The sequence below is a fragment of the Myotis nattereri genome, assembly GCF_964212035.1.
Source record: "Myotis nattereri genome assembly, chromosome: 8".
NCBI lineage: Eukaryota > Metazoa > Chordata > Mammalia > Chiroptera > Vespertilionidae > Myotis > Myotis nattereri.
In genome coordinates, this window is record NC_138083.1 from 77425156 (window position 1) to 77451658 (window position 26503).

Below are 26503 nucleotides of genomic sequence, written 5' to 3' on the forward strand. Positions count from 1 at the left end.
ATTTTACTTTACTTTTTTTCTTTCCTGGAAAATAATTCTTAGCTACATTAATTATTTGAAATAAGCAAATAGAATTGGACCATTTTGGAAATTACCAAAGCTGAATTTGAGTACAAAAATTGTGTGTGTGTGTGTGTGTGTGTGTACGTGTGTACACTCACTCATGACTGCATATATTTTGGATTGACTTTGGATATTAGGGTGTACTAGTACATTGTAGACAGTGAAATCTGAATAATTCACAGTAATATAAGACAACTTTTATTTCTTTTTCAGATTACAGTCTAAAAAGGGATACAGGGGAAATGCACATTTGCTGTTAACAAATCTAACATTCAAAAATTATTTATACAAAGAATACATTAAATAGAGGTTTATTATTTGTTTTCTAAAATGTTTCCTATAGTATTTATTTTTTCTGAATTTACTTTTTTTTTAACTCATGCCTCCAAAACCCCTTCCCTTTTGTAACCATCAGATGATTCTCTGTATCTTTGGGTGTGTTTCAGTTTTGTTTTGTATATTCATTTGTTGTTGTTTTTTAGATTCCATATGTAAGTGAAATCATATGGTATTTGTCTTTTTATCCCTGACTTATTTTGCTTAGCCTAATATCCTTTAGGTCCATCCATGTTGTCTCAAATGGCAACATTGTATTCTTTTTTATTGCTGAGTAATATTCCATGGTATGTGCATATGAATGCATGTATGTACCTATATATGTACACACACACAAAAAAAATGTGCAATATATATTACATCTTCCTTTTTACATTCATTTATTTTTGGACACCTTGATTTCTCCCATATCTTAACTATTAGAAATAATGCTGAAGTGAACAAAGGGGTACATATCTTTTTAATTAGTTTTTCTTTTTTTTTTCAGATAAATAATCAGAAGGAGAGTTGCTGGGTCATATGGTAGCTCTATTTTTAATTTTTTAAGGAACCTTTATATTGTTGCTTTGTGATGTTGGTCATTTTTTCATATGTCTGTTGGCCATCTGTATGTCTTCATTGGAAATGTCTATTCATGCCCTTTGCCCATTTATTAAAATTGGATTATTTGTTTTTTTTGTTGGTTAAGATGAATGTGTTCCTTATATATTTTAGATATTAACCAGTTATTGGGTATATTATTTAAAAACTAAAGGCCCAATCCCAAAATTCGTGCAGTCGGTGGGGGGTCCCTCAGCCTAGCAGTCTCAGCCTGGTCGTCGGACATCCCTCTGGCAATCCGGGTCCCCTCACTTCTAACTGCCCACCTGCTCAGTCCTTACTGCTTGGCTTGCAGCTCCTTAGCACTGCCGTAGAGGCAGGAGAGGTTCCTGCCACCGAAGCTGCACTCGCCAGCCATGAGCCTGGCTTCTGGCTGAGTGGCGCTCCTGCTGTGGGAGCACACTGACCACCAGTGGGCAGCTCCTGTGTTGAGTGTCTGCCCCATGGTGGTCAGTGCATGTTATAGCAACCGGTCATTCTGATCCTTCTGCCATAAGGGTCACTGGGCTTTTATTGTGTAGATGTCTTCCTCTCTTCGGTATGTTGTCTTTTCATTTTGTTAACTGATACCTTTGCTGTGCAAAGACTTTTTCATTTGATATAGTCCCATTTTTTGCTTTTGTTGCTCTTACCTGAAGAGACATATTCAAAAAGATATTGCCAAGACTGATATTAAAAGTGTACTGCCTATGTTTTTTTGTTTGTTTGTTTTTGTTTGTTTGTTTGTTTTTCCCCAGAAGTTTTATGGTTTCAGGTCTTAGAGACTTTTTAAAAAAAGAGATTTAGGAAATTGCCTTGGTTACCTCAGAATAGCATATATTTTTACACAATATAAAATAATAGAACAACACAAAAGGAAGAAATTTATCATTTTACTTACATACAAGTATTTTAAAGGTTTTATAAATGGCAATAAAATAAACAAAAATGGCCAATAATAGTCAAATGCTTAAAATATATAAACATTTGAATACATACATACTAGAGGCCCAGTGCATGAAAATTCATGCACTGGAGGGGGTGTCCCTCAGCCTGGCCTGCCCCCTCTCACAGTCCAGGATCCCTCAAGGGCGGGAGGCGACCCGGCAATCAGGGGAAGGCGATGCCCCATCACACCTCTGCTGCTGCCACTGCCGGCAGTGCAAGCCTCAGCCAGCCCTGGTTACCTGAGCCTCGGGTGGCACTGGGCGGTTGGGCAGCCACCATCCGAGGCTTGCCTGTGCCTCGGGCTAGCCTTGGGCTGAGGGGACTGGGCACCACCATCTTGTGGCTGTGGGTGCCGCCATCTCTGAGGGTGTGGCAGTCAATTAGCATATTCCCTCCTTATTGGCTGTGGGCACTGCCATCTTTGAGGGCATGGCAATTATCATATTCCCTCCTTATTGGCAGTGGGTGCAACCATCTTAGAGGGCGGGGCAGTCAATTAGTATATTCCCTCCTTATTGGCTGTGGGCACTGAAATCTTTGCTATGGCATGAGGGTCAATTAGCATATCCCCTCTTTATTAGATAGGATGCACATAAATGCATATATATCAAAATTAAGAACCCATTAAAATATATTGAGAGGGCTTATTTACATTTAAATGTTCAAAAATAATAAGTGAAAATGAAAAAAAAATAAAAATTATACATATATTATAATCTTAATGTTTTAAATACACAATCATATGCTTACACATGAAAGAAGAAAGTAATACCAAATGAGTTCAGTCTTGATTTTTCAGGATATTCAATGAGTGAATGCTTTCTCTTTTCTTGCGTAGTTATTGATTATTCTCTTCTTTCCAAATTTCTACAATGACCCTGTATTCAATGTATTTTCTGAAAATGAAGGACATTTGAAAATGTAAAGTTTCAGATATAGTGAAGCTGTTTGACTTTAGCTCCTTCCAGCCAAAGTCATGTCACCATATGATTAGGTAAACCTAGGATCTGCCCTGATACAGAGAATCTAATATCTATGAATGACAGTCTCCACTTTGCCAAGTGGGCAGTAAATTGTTATGTAGAAGACAGCATGAAAGGAAGTGTGTTCCAGTAGATAGAATTAAACACTATAATGACAAGAACATGAATTATGTTCATAATGTAGTAACTTACTTTTTCTTCAACTTTGAAAAAAGTAATTTAACTTATGTGTTTCAGTTCCCATTAAATTGATGGTAATAATCTTTCTTTGTTAACAAAGTGCTTTGAAATCACTGTGTGACAAGTAATGTATTACCAGAAAGTATTCTTATTTCACTCTGCATTGTAACCTCTCAGGAACAGGATCTATGCATCATTGTATTTCAATGTCCAATGTTGGGGGAGTGGGGATGAGAATATGATTGAGAATAATATGGAAAATACTGTAATGCTTCTCTGTAAGTCAGTGTTATGAACTTACCTTGAATGTTGAATTGACTAATAGTACGTTCACATCGAAGGAATGACAAATGCAAGGAAATTGCAGAGAAAGCACAGTGGCAGCACCCTATTTGTGAGGAAGGCAGGGATAAATAGAGGGTAATAGAACTTACTACACAAATATAGGACTACATTTCAAAACAGGCAACAGAATTGTACGTATAAGTGAAAAGATAAAAAGACTTACTTTTACCCTATGATGACTTGACGTTTAATTGAGGGGCTTTCAGTTATAATAAACTAGAGGCCCAGTGCACATATCTGTGCACCAGTGGGGTCCCTTGGCCTGGCCTGCACCCTCTTGCAATTCAAGACCCCTCGTAGAGCCAGTTTTGGCCCAATTCCCGCAGGCCAGGCTGAGGGACGGGCATCTAGTATGCATATATGATCTTTGGTTAATCTCTTTCCGCCCTACCCCTTGCCTCCTTCCCTCTGAGATTCATCAGTCTGTTCCATGTTTCCAGGCCTGTGCATTGAGCGTCTGCCCCCTGGTGGTCAGTACTCATATAGCTACCGGTTGAACAGTCAAATGGTCAAACAGCCTCTTAGGCTTTTATGGGAATGCCATACAGATGGGAATGCCATTTTACCAAGTTAGTGCCTAGCTATTGGGACTCATTGTTCAAGAAGTGGCAGAGAAAGAAAATATAAATTGGAAAGAAAGGTTAAAACATAGGGGTATATACAGATTTGTCTGTATCCATATTGGAGTTGCTAGTGCCATTGGAGCAGGCATACTTTATCAAGTCATTAAATGCTGTGGTACCTGCTTGGTGAAGAATGCCCTGATCCAGAAAACCATAAAGCTGAGCAGAAATATATTTCTGAATTAAATACATATTCTTATTGCTCCACTGGGAACTTACATTTTTTAAGGAAAAAAATAAATGTTAGTAAATATTTATTCATTACGTGTGATAACATAAGACCAACAGTACAAGATAACATCTGAAAAATATGTGTAAACACTAAATTATATATGACTATTTCTATACTCTTGCTAGCTTTTGTGGTTTATTTTTATTGTTATTGTTTTTGATTTTTTGGAAATAAGAAGATTACATTCATTCTTGGCTTGGTAAGGAAATTTCACCTATGACTGTGAATCTAAAACATCTGTCACACCATAGTTCTGAAAAACTCACAAAATAGTATTTCATTCTTATTGTTTTGTAGGTGGCATGTAGTACCACAATAAATTCTAGTAGATTTGGATTCAAATCCAACACACCACTTACAATTCTGATAAAATATCTGATTAATTTTCAGAATTTTTCTAAGACTCTATTACTCAGATATCATATAGAAGTAAGACACCAAACTTAAAATATGCGTGGGCCCTGGCCAGTGTGGCTCAGTAGTTTGAGTGTTGGCCCATGCACCAAAAGGTCCTAGGTTCAATTCCCTGTCAGGTCACATGCCCAGGTTTTGGACTTGATCCCTAGTGGGAGACATGCAGGAGGCAGCTGATCTCTGTTTCTCTCTCACATAGTTGTTTCTCTCTCTCTTTCCCTCTCCCTCTCTCTTATTCTTTCTCTCTCTAAAATCGATAATATATATATTTAAAAATGGCATGTATATAGAAATGGCCAGCAAAATTTGAGGCATTAAGACCTGTCAATAAGTATCAGATTCATCAGCAAATAGGGACTTCAACAGTTCATGATTATTTTAGTAATGTTCAGCTAATTACAAAATTCTCTATTGCCAGATTTATCATATATATCACCAGAGTAATATAGCAAATTCATACATTGTGGAGATCACTGCAGATAAATCAGGAATCATCAATAAACTTTATTCCCACCTTTCTTCCCACCCATGTTCTTCAGCAGTTGTTTCATTAAAGACAACTGAAACATGTTTAACAGTTACAGAATGAATTAGTCACCAAGTGCTTAAATGCTCAATCTGCTTTGCTTATTTTAATGTCTGGAATAATAAGACTTGGCAATTTTACACAAGTGAATTACATGAACCATTAAATGCTAATATAGTCTTTAGTGATCAACTTCTCTATAATAAGGTAGAGAACTCTCTTATATACTTACACAAATGGTTGGAGTGTCATCTAGTGCACCGAAGGGTGTCGGGTTCAATTCCCAGTCAGGGCACATGCCCAGGTTGTGGGCTCGATCCCCATTTGGGAGGCATGCAGAAGGCAACCAATCAATGATTCTCTCTTATCGTTGATATTTCTATCTCTCTTTCCCTTTCCATTCCTTTCTGAAATCATTAAAATATTTAATAAAAGAGATAAGCAGACATAGTTTTTACTAATTACCAAACACTGTTTAGTGCAGCTTACAGTGAGACTCCATATAAGCCTCTTTTCTATCCCAACAGAATATATCCAAGAGGGAATAAATATGGTGTAAATGGTTTCCCTGTACTCTGGTATAAATAAGATCATTAGATTTATGAAATAAAATGGCTTCCTTATAAACTGCATAGGGTCATTTTCTTCTATCATAATACTCATAGACTGCTATTTCATATTAGATGGATTTATTTTGAACCAAACATATTTTAATGTAAGCTACAATTATACTTGCTTCTCTGGGGCCAGTCTCTAGATTTCTTTACTGTGGATCTCTTTACAGTAGTGCATTCTTCTCTGTTCATCTGAAGGTGAATCTGCACAAAGAAAATGAAATTACCTCAAAAAAAAAAGACTCAAAAGCACTCCAAATAGTGTTGTATTAACTCTAAATAAAGTTTGCCTAGGGTCACACAAGTTTAGGCTGTCCAGGTTTCAGGGTAGATGACTCCTATTCAATTGGATTTCTGTAATCACAAAAGGTGTCCCAATAAAAGCGCATCCTTCTAAAATTTCTACTATTACTTCTCTGTTTGAATGGTTAAGTCATTATATCACCTAGAAAATATGACCATAATTTAATATTTTTGCAGAAACTATTTTCTTCATTTTCAGGCAGTGTGGAAACTGGATGAGAATAAAAGGATCTGAGAAAGGATTCAGTACGATAGTGAGAGTGTACAGAAATTTTGGGGAGAAGGAGAGAGAGGTCATGGACAACCCAAGTTTTGTGAGGGCATTTCAGTTATAAAAGGAAAATTGCCAGCCTGTTTCTGGCTCTAAAAGCCAAATGGAAATGATTCAAGGGAATGTGATTGTATTTCATTGCATTGAGACATAATAGTTATTAAAAAGAAATAACAACCTTGCTTCATAGCTACAGCAATTTATGATATACTACCCTTTTTCTCAAGGAACTTAAAACTTAGCTGAATACACAAGCATATGGAGTTAAAACTAATGACAGAGTTAAAAAGAATATAAGAGATTCGCACATGTCACTCCAAAATTAACAACAAATGAACAATGAAGAATACATGTGGCCTGCCTTTATTTTTTGGTGGCAAAGTCAGGGTAGGCCTCAGGGAAGTAGCATTTCTTTGGGCTCCTCTTAGAAAATCAGCAACTATAGCAGCTAAAAATAAAAGAATAAACAGAAGAAATGCATTTTAAATTAATATTCAAATGATTTTGAAATATTCAAGTTGAGCTACTGTGAGCATCAGTAATTACACCAAAAAATGAGTAAATGTTATAATTATAACTGCAGTAAAAATTATCCAGCAGTTTCAGGAAGAGGCTCTGCACCGCATATTGATCAGCCGTTACAGGGCTTGTCTTAAGGATGCAAGCCACCTGAAGAGAACATAAATCCAGAGTGTTCACAGTGACTGTTCAGGCGGCTGACTCACAGGACCATACAAGTAGCCAAGCTTTCATGACTACAAGCTCCTACTGTTTACAGCAAATGTAATAATCTTATATTAATGTATTTCCTGGATTGTATCATGGGGAAAAAACTTCTCTCCACAGTTCTCTAAATTTCTCAATTCAAAGCAGTTAGCTAGGGAAGTTTGGGATAGAATCACTGTCCTCCATTTATTGGCCCTGATCCAATTCTAAAAGCATGGTAATCGCATTGCAAATATGATGTCTAAGGCTAGAAATCTAGGCTTATAACAGTGACAGGGAGAAGTGAGAACAGAATCGCCTGCTACTCTGCCTCTGTTTACTTCCATTTTCTGCAGCTTGACCTCACCCAACTCCAGAGACTGCCCTCAACCCCTAGACACAACTTTGATCTTAAAGGTACCTAGGCTGGCTGCTGGGAGTCTTTGCCTATTCTCACCACCCAAGTCCTGTGTTTTATGGCTTTTTCTGCACAGATGGTGATGGCCTCCTTTCAGGTTAAGTCAAACTCCTCAGCACTGCATTGTAGGTTCTCAGCCATTAGAGTATACAAATGCCTAATGATTTTCTTGCAGAGGCTCTCAAATCTCATTGATGGGCCCAGTTTTTCCACATCTCACTTTCTCCAACCACTGAAGTCAAATCCCAGTAGCCTCCTCACACTGCATGCCTCTGTGACTGGTTCCCTGATAACCACACGCTTGACCAACCCATGGTCTTCTGAAGAGCTACTGGCATCTACACATACTTCATTCTCTGATTGGCACCTTCTTTTCAACTAATGTATTGAATTTCATCTTGTCTGCCTAGCTTGAATGTTATGTTCTTTAAAAAAAAAAGTTTGTTAAGTATGTTTGCAGCCCCCCACACTACCTACCACATTGTAATGTGTATGAAGTTGAATAGATATTTATTGAGTAGATGGTGAAATGAGCAGTTGAATTATTGAGTCTCAGGACATCAGAGGACTCAGAGATTCATGGAAATTTAAATGTAATAATAAACATTGATGGATTGAGAAAATTTGCTTTTATATTTTACAATTGTTAGCCTGATTTAATGCAGCGTAACTATAAAATTTACTTATTTTTTTCTGGGATTTTAATGGAGCTTATAGTCTAGTGGAAGGAAAGAAAAAACAAGTAAACAGTCAAATAAACAAGATGATTTAGCATTAATTTTGCTACACATGTATTATACATACTATATATCACTAGTTTATTGATGATTCTAAATTATGCAGTAGGATATAAATATGAATCTTTTCCCCAACCACTGATTTCAATGCTGCTTTGCTAAGTCTCCCTTTTCTGTCCTTTAATGACATCTTGGGCAGAAACCATAACTTTCCAGTTGATCTAGCTATAAAAACTCAAGCCATTTTAAAACTTTAATCTTAAACTCAATTTACATTCTATTTTCTTCCCTTTCTCCAGTAAGATTTCCAGCGAGAGATCTGGCTGAAAAGAATAGACGAAGCATGTGTATGGTCTGGCTCTCATAGCCCTCACCCTAGTCTGCTGCTGAAGTCTCTTCAGCGAGTGGGCAGTCTCCATGAATGAGGTCGGGCTGGATCCTGGATACCTATATTCAAGTATGCACTTGTCCCAGTGAAAAGTGCTCATTTTTGCATGAAGAAGCCTGCTCCCTTTCCTGGGCCTGCCATTTCTTTCCAATTCTCCCCTCTTCTCAGTTAGGCACAGGGCCAGCTCTCAGTCCATTGCCGAGGCAAACATTCACAAAGTATACTGAATGGCCCCCGTTCTGTAGGAAGAGTGCCTTGGCTACTCATTGGCTTCTGGGAGGGAAAGAAGTGAACCAGGTAAATCTTCCATACTGAGCATGGTACTCTTCTTAAGACCAACCACATCCCTGACTCTCATCCAAACTTGTCCCCTCTCTCTGTACTGAATCACCTTTCCTTCTCTTAACCCAATCTTATCTAGTCTTTGCATACCTGGAAAAACAAAATCTTGCCATGTAAGTGTGCATTATAATATTTTGATCATGTGCTCTACAGTCTCTTCAAGTGGGAATGCTCTTGGGTTGCTTGATAATCCTTTCTTCTGATCTTTGGGCTCTAGTTCTCAATGCTTAGTACCAGGAAATATCCTAATAGAGGGTCATTTCCTCTATTTTTTCTTTTTCCATCTTCCTTTCTTTTGAAGTTAGAAAACTCTAAACTTCTTTTCAGCTATGTGCATAGTTGTCACCATGGTGACAGTAATCCAAGACAAAAAGATAATAAGAGATGTAGACCAGGGATAAGGGACAAAAATGATTCAAAAGCATAACTGCATAAAGATATTTATAGGAGTCTTGGCCAGGCTAGCCCATCCCCCGCCCCTGCACCACCACCACCACCACCACCACCATCTACCTAACCCAAGGAGACATCCACTTTGGATAGCTGGATTGGGAATAAGATTCCTCTTGGTATTTGGAGAAACTTTTCATTTTCTTGGACACTTGTAGCTTTGAAGATGACACCCTAACCCTAACCCTCACCCAACTCAGAAATGCAGGCTCTGAGTTGCTACACTAGCTTGTCCAACTGCCTGCCCAATAAGAGATCAATGTAACTGTTAAAATCCCGAGTCGTCACAGTGAAGTTGAGAGTGTAGAAATTCAATCCTAGCCGAGTGCCTGGATTTCCACCCGTACTGCTGCTTCTGGCAGCCTCAGGTAGTCTTGTGTACCTGTATCATCTGCTTGTGGTCAGACTTGTGATTGGTTTAGCAAATACATTGCTCCTGGCACATGAGAAAAACAAAAATTAACTTTTTAATAATGGCAATATCATACATTAAAATGCAATTTTCAGGCCTCGACTAAAACTGCTTCAGGGAGAGAGGGAAGGACTTCTTTTGCTGCTTATTAGAAGTGAAAAACAAGCAATAAAAAACAAGCAAGTTTGTTTCTCTTACACTTTCTATTGTTTCTCCATAGTGTAAGTGCCCTGACTGGGGGATCAAACCAGCAACCTTGGCATACCGGGATGACATTCTAACCAACTGAACTACCCAGCCGGGGCTAATGTTTTATTTTCCTTTTTAGTTTCTCTTTGCACATTCTTCTAAAAGATGTCATCTACATCAAGACTTTCCTACATGGAGAGAGCCTAACAGTTTTCCTATATTTTTGGAACATCTTTCCCAGCCTCTTTTGTGCCTGATTATTAGCTCAATAAATATGTTTGCATCAGCTGAAAAAAAAAAAAAAAAAAAAAAAAAAAAAAAAAAGACTTTCCTACAAACCACATATCCAGAACTCAAAATCTTTATGTCTCTGGTCCAAAGCTGTTTTCTTAACTCTAAACTTAAATAACATATTGCCTACAGAACATTTATACTTGGTATTCCACAGTGATTTTAAACTCAGGGCTTCTAAGACTGATATCAAAATATCAACTTCTTTCCACAGTTCTGGATATAATTACCTTCCTTTGCACCTTAATTATATTATGTGTTTTCTATTGCAGCATTTACCAGATTTACAGTAGCATTTTATTATAGCATTTTGCAGATTTACTATTTATGGCACACATAACAAAAAAACTGTAACTCAGCACGGCTTATACAAAAGGAAATGTGTTATCCCTTGTAACAAGTAGCCTAAAGGTTGGGAGCTGCAGAGTTAATTAATCCAGCAGATCAATGATGATATCAAGAGCCTTGATCATTTCAATCTTTCTACTGTACCATTTTTGTTGTGTCGTCAGGTGATTGACACAGGCTTAGGCATCGAATCCAAACGTACAAATCTAGAAGAAGAAAACATCTTTGCATCTGTAACTCTTTTTAAGAGCAAATAATATTTTCACAGAAGCTCCCAAGCAGACTCACCTTCATTATCCAGGATTGTAAATCATGTTCTTTTCTCCAGAAATCATTGGAAAGCAGGATAGGGAAAGGAGGGTTTCACACCTGCTTTTTCACCACTCACTCTCATCTGATTAACTGCTCCCTATTCTTTTTATTTTTTAATCTTTGTATTGATTTCATAGAGAGAAGGGAGAGGGAGAGACAGAGAGAGAGATAGAAACATCAATGATGAGAGAGAATCATTGATCAGTTGCCCCCTGCATGCCCTCTACTGGGCATTAAGCCTGCAACCCCGGCATGTGCTCTGGCCAGGAATTGAACAGTGACCTTGGGTCTGGTTCATGGGCCCATGCTTAACCATTGAACAACACTGGCCAGGCATTCCTCCCTATTCTTAAATTTCTTCATCAGATAACCCCTTTTTGACCAATCTCCTCTCTCTTTTTTACCAGGCATTCACTTTGTCTTGTCTCAGTCAATATTTTAGTCTTTCTTAGTACTTGTAATGATAAGCTTAAATATTTATTTGGTTATTTAATTGTTTCTCCACTGGACCCAATGTATCAGGAAGACAGACAATGTCTATTTGTTCACAGCTATGTTTGTAATATGAGAAAACTTCCTGGCACAAAGTATTAATACATAATAAATATTCATTGAATAAATGGATTAACATAGAGGAATGAGAGGTTTGATTATATATAAGAAAAAATAGATTCTCCATTCATATCATTGTGACTAGAAGATCAAGTTCTATCTTGATTGTGCATTGGTGAATCCAAGCATGTCACAGGTTGGGAAAGCACATAAACACATTTAAAAAATTTATCTATATTTACCTAAAACAAAAGCTACTGAGAAATAGTCAAAATAGTTTAGTGAGGATCACATTGCACCAGAAGAAATTAATTTCTTCAATTATAAATGTGATGTACTGCATTGGAGCCTTGCACTCATATCCTAAATTGTAACATCCCAACATAGAAAGGCTTATGTATTGGGCAAACTGCTAGAAGTGGCTCATCTTCCCACTAGAACAGCAGTTCTCAACCTGTGGGTCGCGACCCCTTTGGCGGTCGAACGACCCTTTCACAGGGGTCCCCTAAGACCATTCTGCATATCAGACATTTACATTATGATTCATAACAGTAGCAACATTACAGTTATGAAGTAGCAACAAAAATAATTTTATGGTTGGGTCACAACATGAGGAACTGTATTTAAAGGACCAGAAGGTTGAGAACCACTGCACTAGAAAGTGGTCACTTTACTATGCATCAATAATTACAATAACAGATATTGAATTATTACCATATTTTAGCATATGTGAAATATGTAACAGAGAACATCTTTTTTTTAAATCTTTATTGTTGAAAGTATTACAGATATCCCCCTCTTTTCCTCATATTGACCCCTTCTAGCCCACACCCTTCCCCACCCCAGGCCTTCATCATACATTTGTCTGTATCCAGGGATTATGCATATATGCATACAAACTCTTTGGTTAATCTCTTACCACCCACCCACCCACCCCAGCCTTCCCTCTGAGATTCAATAGTCTATTCTATGTTTCTATGTCTCTGGATCTATTTTCTTCATCAGTTTATTTTGGAGAACATGGCATTTTCATTACCATTATCTCATGTCCAAGCAGGATGTTTTCTAGATTAAATTTCTTTTTACAAAGATAATAGTCTCTCATTCTAACACTTAAAAATGCATATTCTTGTGTAGATATATTTACATAAACAAAATACACACATATGTACACTTATAAATGCATACACAAACTTAAAGTTTTATTTATCAGTAGCCAGAAAAGTGGTAGGTTTTAGTGTATATGACCATTATGTTCTTCTATTGATGGTTCTTGTCTTTATTAAAAGTTCTTGGACCCTCTCTTCCCACTTCTCTGATATGCACAAAATACAGCTTCTTTAAAACAATTCTGGCAGATATTAATGTTTGACCATTGTAATACATATATTTAATTTAGTTATGTAAGTTGGTTGATTATTCTCACACAAATATTTAATCACATAACCAAACCAGCACTTATATAAAATATCCTATCTAATAATAGACAAACATGGTAATTAACCATACCTCTGCTATGCTTCCCATTGACTAATCAGGGTGATATGCAAATTAACTGCCAACCAAGATGGTGGCCGGCAGCCAGGCAGCTGAAGCAAACAGGAGGCTTGCTTGCCCCAGTGATTGAGGAAGCCAAGGTTCCCCGCCTGCCACGGCTGGGTCCTGAGCTGCACTCTAAGCAACAATGTTGCAATTATAGAAGCTAAACAATCCCCAGATACCTGCTTTCAGCCAGCCAGCCTCAGAGCTGGAGCCGCAACAAAATTTCAATTACAGAGGTAATTAAATCCCAGAATAAAAAAAGAAAAAGAAAAAAAAAGAGAGAGAGAGAGAGACTGGGAGCTTCAGTTGCAGGCTTGGCCCACCTGAAAACAGCTCTCAGCCCCTCATCTAGGCTGCCCAGACACCCCAGTCAGGACCCCCAACCTGAAGGGGGTGCGGGCAGCCTGAAAACAGCCATCAGCCCCTCACCCAGGCTGACCAGGCCCCCAAGCGGGACCTCCACCCTGATCTGGGACACCATTCTGGGCAAACCAGCCAACCCCCACCCATGCACCAGGCCTCTATCTTATATAGTAAAAGGGTAATATGCAAACTGACCCTAAAAGCAGAAAGACTGGGAATGACTGGTCACTATGACACACACTGACCACCAGGGGGTAGATGCTCAATGCAGGAGCTGCCCTCTGGTGGTCAGTGAGCTCCCACATGGAAGAGCTCTGCTCAGCCACAAGTCAGGCTGATGGCTGCCAGTATAGCGGTGGTGGTGGGAGCCTCTCCTGCCTCCTCAGCAGTGCTAAGGATGTCCGACTGAAGCTTAGGTCTGCTCCCCGCTGGCAAGTGGACATTCTCCAATGGCTGCTGGGCTGCCAGAGGGATGTCTGATTGCCAGCTTAGGCCAAATCCCCTGGGGAGCAGGTCTCAGACAGCAGATGGTCATCCCCCGAGGGGTCCGGAGAAGGCACAGGCTGGGCTAAAGGACCTCTCGCCCCCTCCCCGCAAGTGTACAAATTTTTGTGCACCGGGCCTCTAGAAGTTCCTTATTAGAAGTTTCCTGCACCAGGGGGATATCACTGGGCATTAGCCAGTTAATGCACATTAGCCATAATTCATAACTGCAAACTGAAAGCACAAAATGACATTGCCCTCTAACATTAGACTCAAGAGTTTCTTCTCCCAGAGTCTCACCATCACCATAGACCACTTTAGAATTCTTAAAAGTTTTTATGTTGAGTAGAAAGAGCAAGGGGTTACTCTACTTCCTTAGTAACAGGTTATTCTCAGAGGGCAGCCCCTGGCTCTTGGGTAACATGAGATTATAACTGAGCTTCCAGTTGCCCTCCTGTTGGGTGAGCAGGGCCCCCACCACCAGTGTTCAGGTGGTGGCAATGGAACTTAATCTTAGAACCTGAAACCCTAGGAGAACGAACAGCTTTCTTCAAGTTTAATGGCTAGGAGTTGGTTCTTTTTAAGTATTTGGGTGAAGAGTTAAAATTACAATTCTTCGCTCTCTTCTCTCATTTACTATTCATTCTATGTGGGTGAGTGGGGGATAGTGAACAATAAATTGCACTACTTAGAGATGTAGGCTAAGCTGTTTTGGGGGCAGCTGTGTCAATAAAGTACACACATAACATCAGTTTCCCATTACACACATCATTCAGAGTCACTTATTACTCAGTGTAATGGAAAAGAGGGAGAGCAAAATCTACAATGAAAAGAGAAATTGAAGTACAACCAATAGCTAGCACCGTGAGGCATGGAGTCACTTCTCCCGATAACAAGTGCTTCTGGCATTAATGAACCTCAGAGTCAGGTCCCAGAAAGCTGAAGACCAGATGGGGTGCAAGAATATTGGAAACACATTTTGTAAGGTAATTGGAAATAAATAGATGACTGCCCCCACACATCGCCCTGTAGATTGTGGTTTAGTTCAAGAGTTTTGAAGGTGAGTGTTTCTGTCTGTTTGCATTGACTTTGATGTGGATTTTTCAAAGTGCGTGTGATAGGAGAGTCACCATATGGGTAGGTTATCACAAATGAGTGTTCTTGAGGCTTATGTGAAGGGGGCATACCTATTCCTCCTTCCACTCCTATCTGTACTGAAGTGTAATCCCCTTCTACCTATTTGGTGGCAAAGCCTAACAGCCATAGAACCACACCCCAACCAGGTGAGGCTCCTTTACCAAATAGATCAGCGGTTCTCAACCTGTGGGTCGCGACCCCTTTGGCTGTCGAACGACCCTTTCACAGGGGTCGCCTAAGACCATCATGCATATCAGATATTTACATTATGATTCATAACAGTAGCAACATTACAGTTATGAAGTAGCAACGAAAATAATTTTATGGTTGTGTCACAACATGAGGAACTGTATTTAAAGGGCCAGAAGGTTGAGAACCACTGAAATAGATTTCCAAATAGCTGCAATCACCTATTTGTTTTCTAACTGTAAACAGAATCCAATTTTTATTGCTCTGAGAAGGCTGGCTAAAAAAATGCATCTTTCTATAGAAAAGGATTTATTTTTGATGCACATACACAAAATATATGCCTATTGTATCATTTTAGGGGATTTCTAAAATTTAAGTTTCCGAAGGCTTTTGCAAGATTTGGTACTAGTCAAGGATTATTTGGGCAGATCTGTCATATCAATTTTGAAAGAGCTCACCATCCATTGTTATGAAAACTTAGATTTTTACAATTAGATTAAGAGGAAGGGTCCCAGTAAATTGAATTATCATCTTATTTTCTAAAGGAATTCCATGATGTTTTTATTTAAAAATGTATTATACTTTCAGTGTTCAGTATTTCTTAATACATAAATGTCACTATGTCCCATGCATTTTCTCTTGTTTGATATGTGTGCATTTTCAATTTTTTATTTCTTTTCATTTATAACTTTGATATCTCTTTGCCTCAAGGAGTGTTTATTTTGCACCCCAACATGAACAACAATGAATTACCAAATTTCTACTTATCCTCACATTCTCCTTTCCAACCTCCCAAATTAGTGATGTCATAAATTACACGAAGTCTAATAAATTTATATAAAATTGATTCTTAGGATTTAAAAATATGCCTTTAGAAAATGTTATTATGCCTTTGTTTTGCTTTTTCAACTTTATCAATAACTTTTGAGATCTCACCATGAAATAGAGGGTAGTGAACCATCTCTTTTCATCCTTATAGATCTTTTTTTCTTCTTAATATAATGCTTAAATTATATATTTTTCTCAATTATTTAATTACTATGTTTATAACTTCTAATAATATACTCCTATTACTTAGTTATAAAGTTTTAAAAATATCTATTGATGCTATTTACCAAAAATGACAAAGAAGTCTACCTACTTATACAGAATCTGATCATCTCACTTCTTTATGCCATTAGTTATAATTTTATTTCCACAATATGATTTCTATTATGTAAGGTTTTTTTTTTTCTCTAAGCCAAGGGCAGATCTGGGTTTCATGGATCCCAAAGCATGAACAATTTGGCTCTCTTTAATTTAAATAATATAAAGCTATAATTGAAAAAGTCGGTTAAAAAACTACTATTTCTTTTGACTGAGAAATCACAACAAATTAGAAATGTCAAAAAGCTAATAAATACAAGCTTCCCAAAATCTAGGGAAATTTCATATTTTTATTAACCAACAGTGAAACACACCTTAATAATACTTCTGTTTCTCCATTGTTTGGCTTCATACCCTTTGAATACCTTTTCATGTGACAATGGATTTATATTTTCTACAATCCAAGCAAAAAATGTAATTCAGGCCCTGGCTGGTTTGGCTCAGTGGATAGAGCGTCGGCCTGTGGACTGGAGGGTCCCAGGTTCAATTCTGGTCGGGGGCATGTACCTTGGTTGCGGGCACATCCCCAGTGGCGGGGTGTGCAGGAGCTAGCTGATCAATGTTTCTCTCTCACTGATGTTTCTGACTCTCTATATCTCTCTCCCTTCCTCTCTGTAAAAAAATCACTAAAATATATTAAAAAAAACTGTAATTCAGTCTTCTGTCTAGAATGGCCAATTGATTTTTTTTTTTTATCTAGAAAAGTTTCTTACAGCTTCACAATTAATTTTTGTAATGATATGCACATTTATATATACTTATAAAATTTAGCATAACCTTTATCAGGATATCTTTTATAATAAGCTATATGATTTCAGAACATTTACATTTTCTTACAACAGGATTAAACACTCTTTTAAATAATAAAATAACTTTAATCTATGTGTTATTTATATTTTATCTGTTTGACCTGTGGCCACTTTTCATTCAATTCCCTCTGGAGCCTCAGACATAATGGCAAGATGTGTCACTGTGTACACAAAGACACACTCCAAAGTATGATTTGCCACACAAGCAGGTTTACTGATTTTAGCACAGATGCAGATGAATGCTTCAAGCACAGGATTTCAGTTTCAATTTCACATGGCTTCCATCAAAACTGTTGAAAATAGCCCAGCTGGTGTGGCTCATGGTTGAGTGTTGACCTATGAACCAGGTGATCCTCACAAAGCCCAGTCCTCTCACACCTGCTGCAATGACAACCAGTTTTCAAAAATCTCACATTACAGTGTCATAGAGGGTGGTTTTTTGTTTGTTTGGTTTTTACTTTTAAAAATATTGCTATGTGTCTAAAGTAACTTAGAATTTACTATCTTATATCCTTTTATTTTTATTTACAGATTTGTATTTTAATCATTGAGATTGTTTTAAAGAAACCAAAAAAATCCCTTTATTTTGTACATTGAAAAAGAGAAGTTCCTCTTTAGTGAAATGTACACACGGATTATTTTTCAGTTTAAATAATAGTAGTAAATAAAGAGAACCTCAGAACTGTTACACTGTATTCAAATTCAGTGGTAGCTGCTGAGCAAGAGCAACTAAGACTTCAAGCATTTGTGAGAAGACTCTGGTACTCAGAAAATAAATGGTTAACTGTGTGGTTGTATGTGTACATATATGAATTTCTTAAAGAAATTCAGTGTACATTAAACCATTAGGTGCAAAATACCTAGAATAGTGTCTAATGTAGAGCATTTGCTGAAACAAGTTAGTTCCTTTCCTCCTAATCAAAGAAACTTAAGCCAACCGTTATCCTCAGAGGAATAAAAATTTAAAAAATGCCAGAATTGAATGATACTGTCCTGGGATGTGTGAGTGGACTTCAGTGTGATTGAAGAATTCTGCGGTACCACAGGAACAGGAGACTAAAGGATGCCTCCTGCTGCTTCTCACATACCTCAGGAGTCCACCTGCTGGAACCTCTGAGCTCTCACTCCTGTAGGCCAATTGCCAGTGCATGGGCAATGGAAGGGTTGATGCTCAGGGGACCTGACAGCACAGAGCAGAAAGACACCAAAATATTCCTATGCCCCTGAGAGGCCCTGTGGAGACAGAATTTATAAGATAGGGAAATGGGGCCATGGAATAAGGAGGGGTCATTTTGGTGTCCCTGGAGCCTGTAGAAGTGAAATAAAGTAACTGTCAGAACAAAAGGCCCTTCCCTACTGGCTTGCATGTGATGGCATGGCAATTTTGATTGTAATTCTTTGACATCCTAAGTCTGTATTGCACCAAAGAAAAACAAACAAAACAAACAAACAAACAAACAAACAAACAAAAAAAGCAATTATCTTCTAGTACATGTGGTCTTTTTTTTTTTTTATCTTATACCCTCTCTTCCTTCTACCACCTTCCTCTTAATAAAAAGGTATTTTCTGAGTTACAGTCATTTTTTGGACTTGTTGTACACACTCTTAATCTGGGCGAATAGAACCAGTAGAGAGCTGGGGGGAAAAATACAGTTCCCTTCAATGCCAGATGACACCAAATGGGTTTAAGGCCAATATCTGAAAATATCTTCCATGTAGGTGTTTCCATTAAGGAACTATAGATGAAAGGAGCAAACACTCTACCATATATTTTGTACCTGTTAAGTGCATGGTATAGCATCAGGTATTTTATGATTATAAAAGAGTAATGTCATAAGTCTTCTCTTCAATGAGTTTTCAACCTATACCAGGAGTCTACATTAAAATACACACAGTGATTACAAACAATATGGGGTAATGATTTGTCAGAATTTGATTCTAGATCATACAGCTATAAATAAGATTACTCTTTATGTGAACTTGACATTAACATACATATCACCTTGGACCATTTTCTTACAGCTTCAATGACCATCTATATATATAAAAGCCTGAGCGACCATTACGACCGAACGACTGGAATGACCAGTCGACCAGTCGATATGACGTGCACTGACCACCAGGGGCAGATGCAGGAGCTGCCCCCTGGTGGTCAGCGTGGTCCCACAGCCAACCTCCCATGTTCCCTCCCTACATCCAACCTCCTGCGGCCCCTTTCCCCAGCCAGCCAACCTCCCACACCCCCTCTGCCCCCCCAGCCAGCTAACCTCTGCTGGCCCCACCCCTGGGCCAGCCAACCCCATCGGCCCCCATTAGGGTGCCGGCCCACCAACCTCCTGCAGTCCTTCTCCTCAGGCTCCGATTGGGGCGACCGTCAGGCCAACCTCCCATGGTCCCCCCCCCCCCCGCAGCCAGCCAGCCCCCCAATAGGCCTTGATTGCCAGCCAGGCTGAGGGACCCCACCTGTGCATGAACCTGTGCACTGGACCTCTAGTTATATAATTAGAGAGCTTACAATTTCTAAAAGGCCCAGAACTTGGGACCCTATAACCACAATAACTTGATATTATAGGAGTATTCTTTGAAGAACCATTAGTCATTTAAATATCACAGATGTCTGCTTTCATACATCTAATGATTGAGATTAAAAGTTTTTAAAATGACCACTTATGTAAGTAGTTTTTACTTCTTTCAGTCCAGCCAATTCGTTGCCTAGTATTGCCTAAAATTTTTACAAAATGTTTATGGTTTCTTCAGGTAGTTTAATAGGGTGTAGATACTCTTGGAGTTGACATGTGAGATATTAGACAAGTGCTCATCAGCACACAAATAATAAGGACTTAAAAATGTGTCAGGAAGTTCTCAGTGGGGCTATTGTAGTGTATCCCAACATTTGCTGGGTGCTTTATGACATGAGCAAGTGGCTTTTTAATTGAAAAATCTGTTCGTGACCCAAAGAGATTCATACACCAGGTGCAAATGCGCTTCCGCTTTCATCGGTTCTGGCCCAATGCGCTACGTTAGCGACTGGAACCAAGCCTGCCCGCCTGGGGCTTTCTACACTGCCCGGGTGGGGGAGGGGCAGGAAGAGAAGTGCTGCAGACTGAGTTCTGTTTAAAAAAGTAACTTTCATATGAACGGGTTGCATCACCCTTGATTTTATAACTACTTTGGAATAAAGTGTAGTGATTGCATAATAGTCCATCAAATGGGAGGTTGATTAGTTCAGCTGGTTTTCTATGCAGTGTAGCCATTATTTTCTACGAGAATGGAAGAAACTGAGCGAAACTGTCACCATCCTGGTGATGCCTGGCAGATGGGAACTGGGGACCAGTCCCACCTGTAATATGCAAAGTCTGAAGAAAGTAATAGCTAATTCTTTCATCCGATCCCCTATTCTCAAGTCAGTATCATTTCAGAATCGTGTTTCTTTAAGCATCAGAAGTATGATTCATTGGGACCCTTGGTGATCCTATCTGTCCCTCCCAACTTGAGTTATCGTGTCCTGCAACTTACTTTCTCTTTAATCCCATAGGCTAATTTGGATGTTATGTTTTATATACCTTGGTATTTTGTTCTGGAAATTTTTCTTTAAATACAATCTTTTATTTTCCTTGAATTTCACTGTTTCTAGAAAATGGTCTCCCTCTCATTCCAACACAATTCTCTTCCTCCGTAAAAGCCTTTAAGGTTCATGGCGTTTGTGTATGTTGCTGGCTGCTGGTGAACACGGGACAGAGAAAATAGTGACTAATATTAGAATCATGAGTGAAGATATGTTTTATTCATAAACTTTGCACCTCCAGTGAAATTAAAAGCAAAGTAAAGGGTCGAAGCTGTGAACCCTTTTTCCTAGAGCCTGTAAACCAATAAAGGCTTTATATTAGCTATCGATATCTATCTCTGAGTTGCCTTAATAACATCTTATTCCCTGTTTTCACCAGCCATCAATAATATTTCTGCCTGCTCGCTCAGACCCCTATCTCTGCGTGCAATTGCATTATAAGGGTCTATAAGCCCAATTTGCTTCACATTCTTATTTTTGGAAAAGGCTGGCTGGCTTTTGTAATGAGAGCAGCTGCCAAGGAGGCTTGACAGAATTTGTGGCCCATCTGGCTTATAATCTTCACTCAATATCTCAGAGGCCTAAACTTTGAGACCTGCTGATAAGCCCGGGCATCCAGGCAAGCGATGGCAGCCTTCTCTGTGATTTCTCATTAAGGGCAGGGACATCTCTCTGGGAATCTCTCATATCCTGGATATCACATAATTCCTTTTTTCATTTTCTAATAAGTACAAGAGAGTCAGAGGTTTTTTTTCACTGTAGTATCTTCATGTTCCAAGATATGAGTGAACATTCATTTGGAAGATTTTGACATTTAAGTGTTTGAGTTTCCTAAAATATTTGTTGTTATTCCACCCCTCCCCCCCCCCAAAAAAAAAACAACCTAAAGAAAATACCATGAAATAGATAAGAATATTGTAAACAACCATGTAAATAACATTGCATTGCTATAGTAACATTTTAGGTTTTAGTGATGATTTTTTTCACTGTATGTTTGTACACATTTTTCCATCACAGTGGCACAAGTGGTTGATGGCTAACAAAAATAGAATCAATAGCATAGCCACTTACTTACCCCGCATTGATTGGCATGGTTATTTGGTGGTTGACTAAAATGGGAGGAAGATAAAGAGTAGGGTATTGGGGGTGGGAGAGTGTATGGGAGTTTCACTGAAAGCATCCTCTTTCTCCCCTAACTTGCCTATTGAAGAAGAATTTTAGGAATAATATATAGTAATGAATTGCATAATAATGTTCTCTATCTAGCTTCTTTAATAATCTCTCATGTTGTGTTTATTGTTTGTGATTCACTGCTATGTCCAAAGAAAAAGGTGACCTATCCCCTGTCCCTAGAAGGTTACAGCTTGTGGGTCTGAATTTATTGACTTCTAAACTATAGGTGGAAAACTGTTATCTCCTCTAGTAGGGCTGCAGGAAGTGTAGATCTGCATCTACCAATGTCATTTAGTTTGAAAGATTAGCAAGGCTTTATTTACTATGTTATTTATCTTCTCTTTCTTGTTGAAATTGCTTTTTCTATATTTTCTTATTTTACATGTATTTTTTACAAACTTGAGATGATAGTGACAATATGCTGATCAAAAAAAGCTCCCATGGGAAGAATCTGAATAACTCATCCAAAAAAAAAAAAAAAATCTGGGCAAGGAGCAGGACTGGTTGCTTACAAGACAGAAGACTAGATTGTTCCTGGAGTCAAGACATAGCAATATTTATTTCTTATCAATTATTCAACAAACATTGATTGAGCACAGACTCTGGATCAGTTGCTATAAATGCCATTAAGGAATGGATATTTGCATGGATTAGAAAAACAACAACCTATTTAGCCAAAAGAAGATAAAAAGGAAAAATCGAAGTTTTAAAGCTCTGCTGAAGAGGGTAACTACCCTTAACATACTAATGGGAACACATCAAACAAAACAAACCCCTTAGAAGCATAACCAAGACATTCAGATCTAGAGTCATTAAGGGGCCAGTCAACAAATAATGTCCTGAGACCAGGTATGGACATATTTTTGTCAGAGAGAACCTAAGGGTAGCAAACACAGAAAGAATGTCCCACACCCTGAGCCATAGTTAGACACAACTTTGAGGAAGAACTAAGGGTTCCATCATCCTGGCCTTGGAACCAGCTCACATGTGCCTGGCTCAGCATCTTAGTATAAATGGAGTTGGAGAAGATCTGGTTGCTGAGTGGCAGAGCTCATAGGGGCTTCCATTAGGTATTAGTGGAATTTTAGCCAGAAATCTTTGTCATTGACAACCTATCTCTAGACTATTATATTCCTTTACTTTACTGTCTCTTTTAAATTACTCAGTAAAAGTAACTCTAAAAATTGTTATTAACTTGTCTTCAATGAACTAAAAACAAAAGGAATCTCACCCAGTGTTGTGTGAGGGAAAATCAATTGAAGCTTTATGGTTGCTGACATCATTCTTAAGCCAATCTCTCACCTTTCTCTCCAACATCCACATTATCAAAAGCCATGTCCAGAGGTCATTAACTCCTTTTGGTGATCCAAATGTGTTTTCCTGTGTCTCTGTATGATAACAGCTTATCCTATATAATAAAAGTCTAATATGCTAAATGTTAGGTCGACCTGTCGACCATTCAACCAAAGTGTAATATGCTAATGATATGCTAAGGCTGCTCAACCGCTCGCTATGATATGCATTGACCACCAGGTGGCAGATGTTCTGACCTGTAGGTTAGCTTGCTGCTGGGATCTGGTTGATCTGGACTGAGTGAGATGGGTCAAACATGACCTAGAGCCCTCCTGCAGTCCCTCCCTGGCCCCGATTATACACCAGTGGGGTCCCTCAGCTTGGCCTGTGCCCTCTCACAATCTAGGACCCCTTGGGGGATGTTGGAGATCTGGTTTTGGCCTGATCTTGCAGGTCAGGCCGAGGGACCCCACTGGTTCACAAATTCATGCACCGGGACTCTAGTATTGTTATAATCACCCATTTTTCTGTCACTTGAAAATATGCTATTATTTAAAATTTCCTGTCATTTAAAAAATATATTATTAGGTTTTATTCCCCATGTGTCTATTGCCTTTGTATTCTCAATTAGACCATCCATCTCATGAAGTTATTAACTCAGTGTTTTGCACATAGTAGGTGCTCTGGAAGCAACTGTCAAATCATTGGTTAATTCACTGATTGTTTAACAAATGTAGACTATTCAAATTTTAGAGCTTAGACCTAGTAATTGAAGTGTTCAGTCACAAAAAATCCTAAATCTTCTATAATAAAATAACAGCTTTCTAATAATAATCACCTGCAAAGTTACTAAATGTATTAGAATGACTCAGACTTTTAAATAATAGCCTGTGCAAACATAGCTACATCCTTCCACATGCAGTACAATTTTAATCATGCTCATAGCATATTTCACTCTATTTTCTGACATAGATGTGATGATATAGAAACTTTTAAGTAAAAGTGAAATAGGAAGATCCTGAATGAAGAACTATGTGAGAGAATATCTCCTCTCACATCTGTGTGAATAAAATCCAGCAGCATTTGCCTGCTCAACCTCATGCTCAAGCATTAATTTTACACTTTTTCCTCAGAAATTGAAAACTGTTAATTGACTTTTTACAACTGATATTGAAACTTTTCTACTTCATGCCTCATGAGATGGGAAAGTTGTGCTGTTAGTGGGGCTCAATGGCTTGTCCAAGAAGAGGTGACAAGTCACTAAATGATAGACCCAGATTAGATTCTATACTTTATAATGTCCTGTTTTCATTTATCTAGAGAAATATTGCAGTTGAAAGGACTTTCAGTCATGATCACAGTTTAGCTACTTTTCTTCAGTGATGTAAATTTTCTTAAATGTATAAAAATGCTGTATCTAAAACAGACTTTAGAAAGTGAAGTTTAGAGATCAGTTGTTCTTCTAGTAGAAGTCATCAAATAAGGATTCAAGAAAAATTCTCATGATCTTTAACCTTTTTCAAGATACAATATAAAATAGAAAGGAAAAGGAGAGTAGAAATAGAGATATACCCTGATATTCATCATGTGCCCACTATGTGCCATGCCTCACATTATCCAGTTCATGGTTTTTAGATGACTTTATTCATATCTTCTAACTACAACTTCAGTCCCAGGGTTCCCATTATTCAAATGAGGAAAGTTAGGGTTGTGTGCATTGCAGGTAGGACCTAACACCAGTGAACATAATCCAATCTCCACTTTTCCAGTTAGTCTGAAAAGATTTCCTAAATAGAGTAAACTTTAGAAAGTTGCTGAATAAAATAAGATAATGCCAGACTGTTGCGGTTCAGTGGTTGTCAACCTATGAAACCTGGAGGTCATGGTTTGATTCCAGGTCAGGGTACATGCCCAGGTTGTGGGCTCGATCCCCAGTAAGGGGCATGCAGGAGGCAGCCAATCAATGATTCTCTTTCATCATTGATGTTTCTCTCTCTCTCTCCCTCTCCCTTCCTCTCTGAAATCAATAAAGAACATATTTAAAAAACTAAATAAATATAAAATGAGAATGACTTTTCAGGCAACTATTGTAAGAGTTTCAAAAACAAGTTCTATTTTAACATAACACTTCATAGAGATTTTTACAAATACTCCATCTTCCTCTCCCTTTGGGAATATGTAAAATTACCCTTTTCCATAAAGGTAGGAGGGGCCATGGGACTTGTTTATACCATAAAATATGATAACATTAGACACATCCAGGTAGAAGCCCTCAGAGGAAAAGTACTCTTTGCCACTCCCTTTTTCCTGTCTTGGACATGGAAAAATCATGTGAAGGAGCCTTTGTTGGCCTGGCCCTTGAGTGACTAAGATCTGTGGAGCCTTGCTTGTGTTGACTCATCTGGTGAACATTTAAAAAGATGCCTTGATGGGTCAGGCTTTCCTTGTTAAAATAAATACAAATAGCAAAATTTTAGCAATAGAGAGATTTGGCTTTTAATGCCTGTTTCTGCCACTTACCAGTTGGGTGACCATGGATAATTGCTTCTCTAACCTTCAGTTTCCTCACATAATATGGTCACATAACATCCTATATAATAAAGAGGTAATATGCAAATTGACCATCACTCCAACACACAAGATGGCCACCCACCCCCATGTTGACACAAGATGGCCGCCACAACATGGCCAGCAGAGGAGGGCAGTTGGGAGGGACCAGGCCTGAAAGGGAGAGCAGTTGGGGGTGGGGACCCAGGCCTGCAGGGGTGGGCAATTAGGGGCGACCAGTCTGGCAAGAGAGGGCAGCTAGAGGTGATCAAGCTGGCAGGGGAGGGCAGTTAAGCATCGATCATGCTGGTAGGCAGAAGCGGTTAGGGGTAATCAGGCAGGCAGGCAAGCAGTTGGGAGCCAATAGTTCTGGATTGTGAGAGGGATGTCCGACAGTCCATTTAGGATTGGGCCTAAATGGGCAGTTGGACATCACTTCAGGGGTCCCAGATTGGAGAGGGTGCAGGCTGGGCTGAGGGACACACACACACCCCATGAACAAATTTCATGCACCGGGCCTCTAGTCTATATTATGAAGTTGTCATAAATTAAATGTGGGGATGTTTAGAAATTGTTCAATTGAATGCCTGTTACTATTGAAGTTTTAGAAATACCATAGAATAAATCTTAGTTGTCATCATCACCATCATCTTCCAGGGAGACAAGGTATTAATTCTAACAATGTTTTTCTAAGG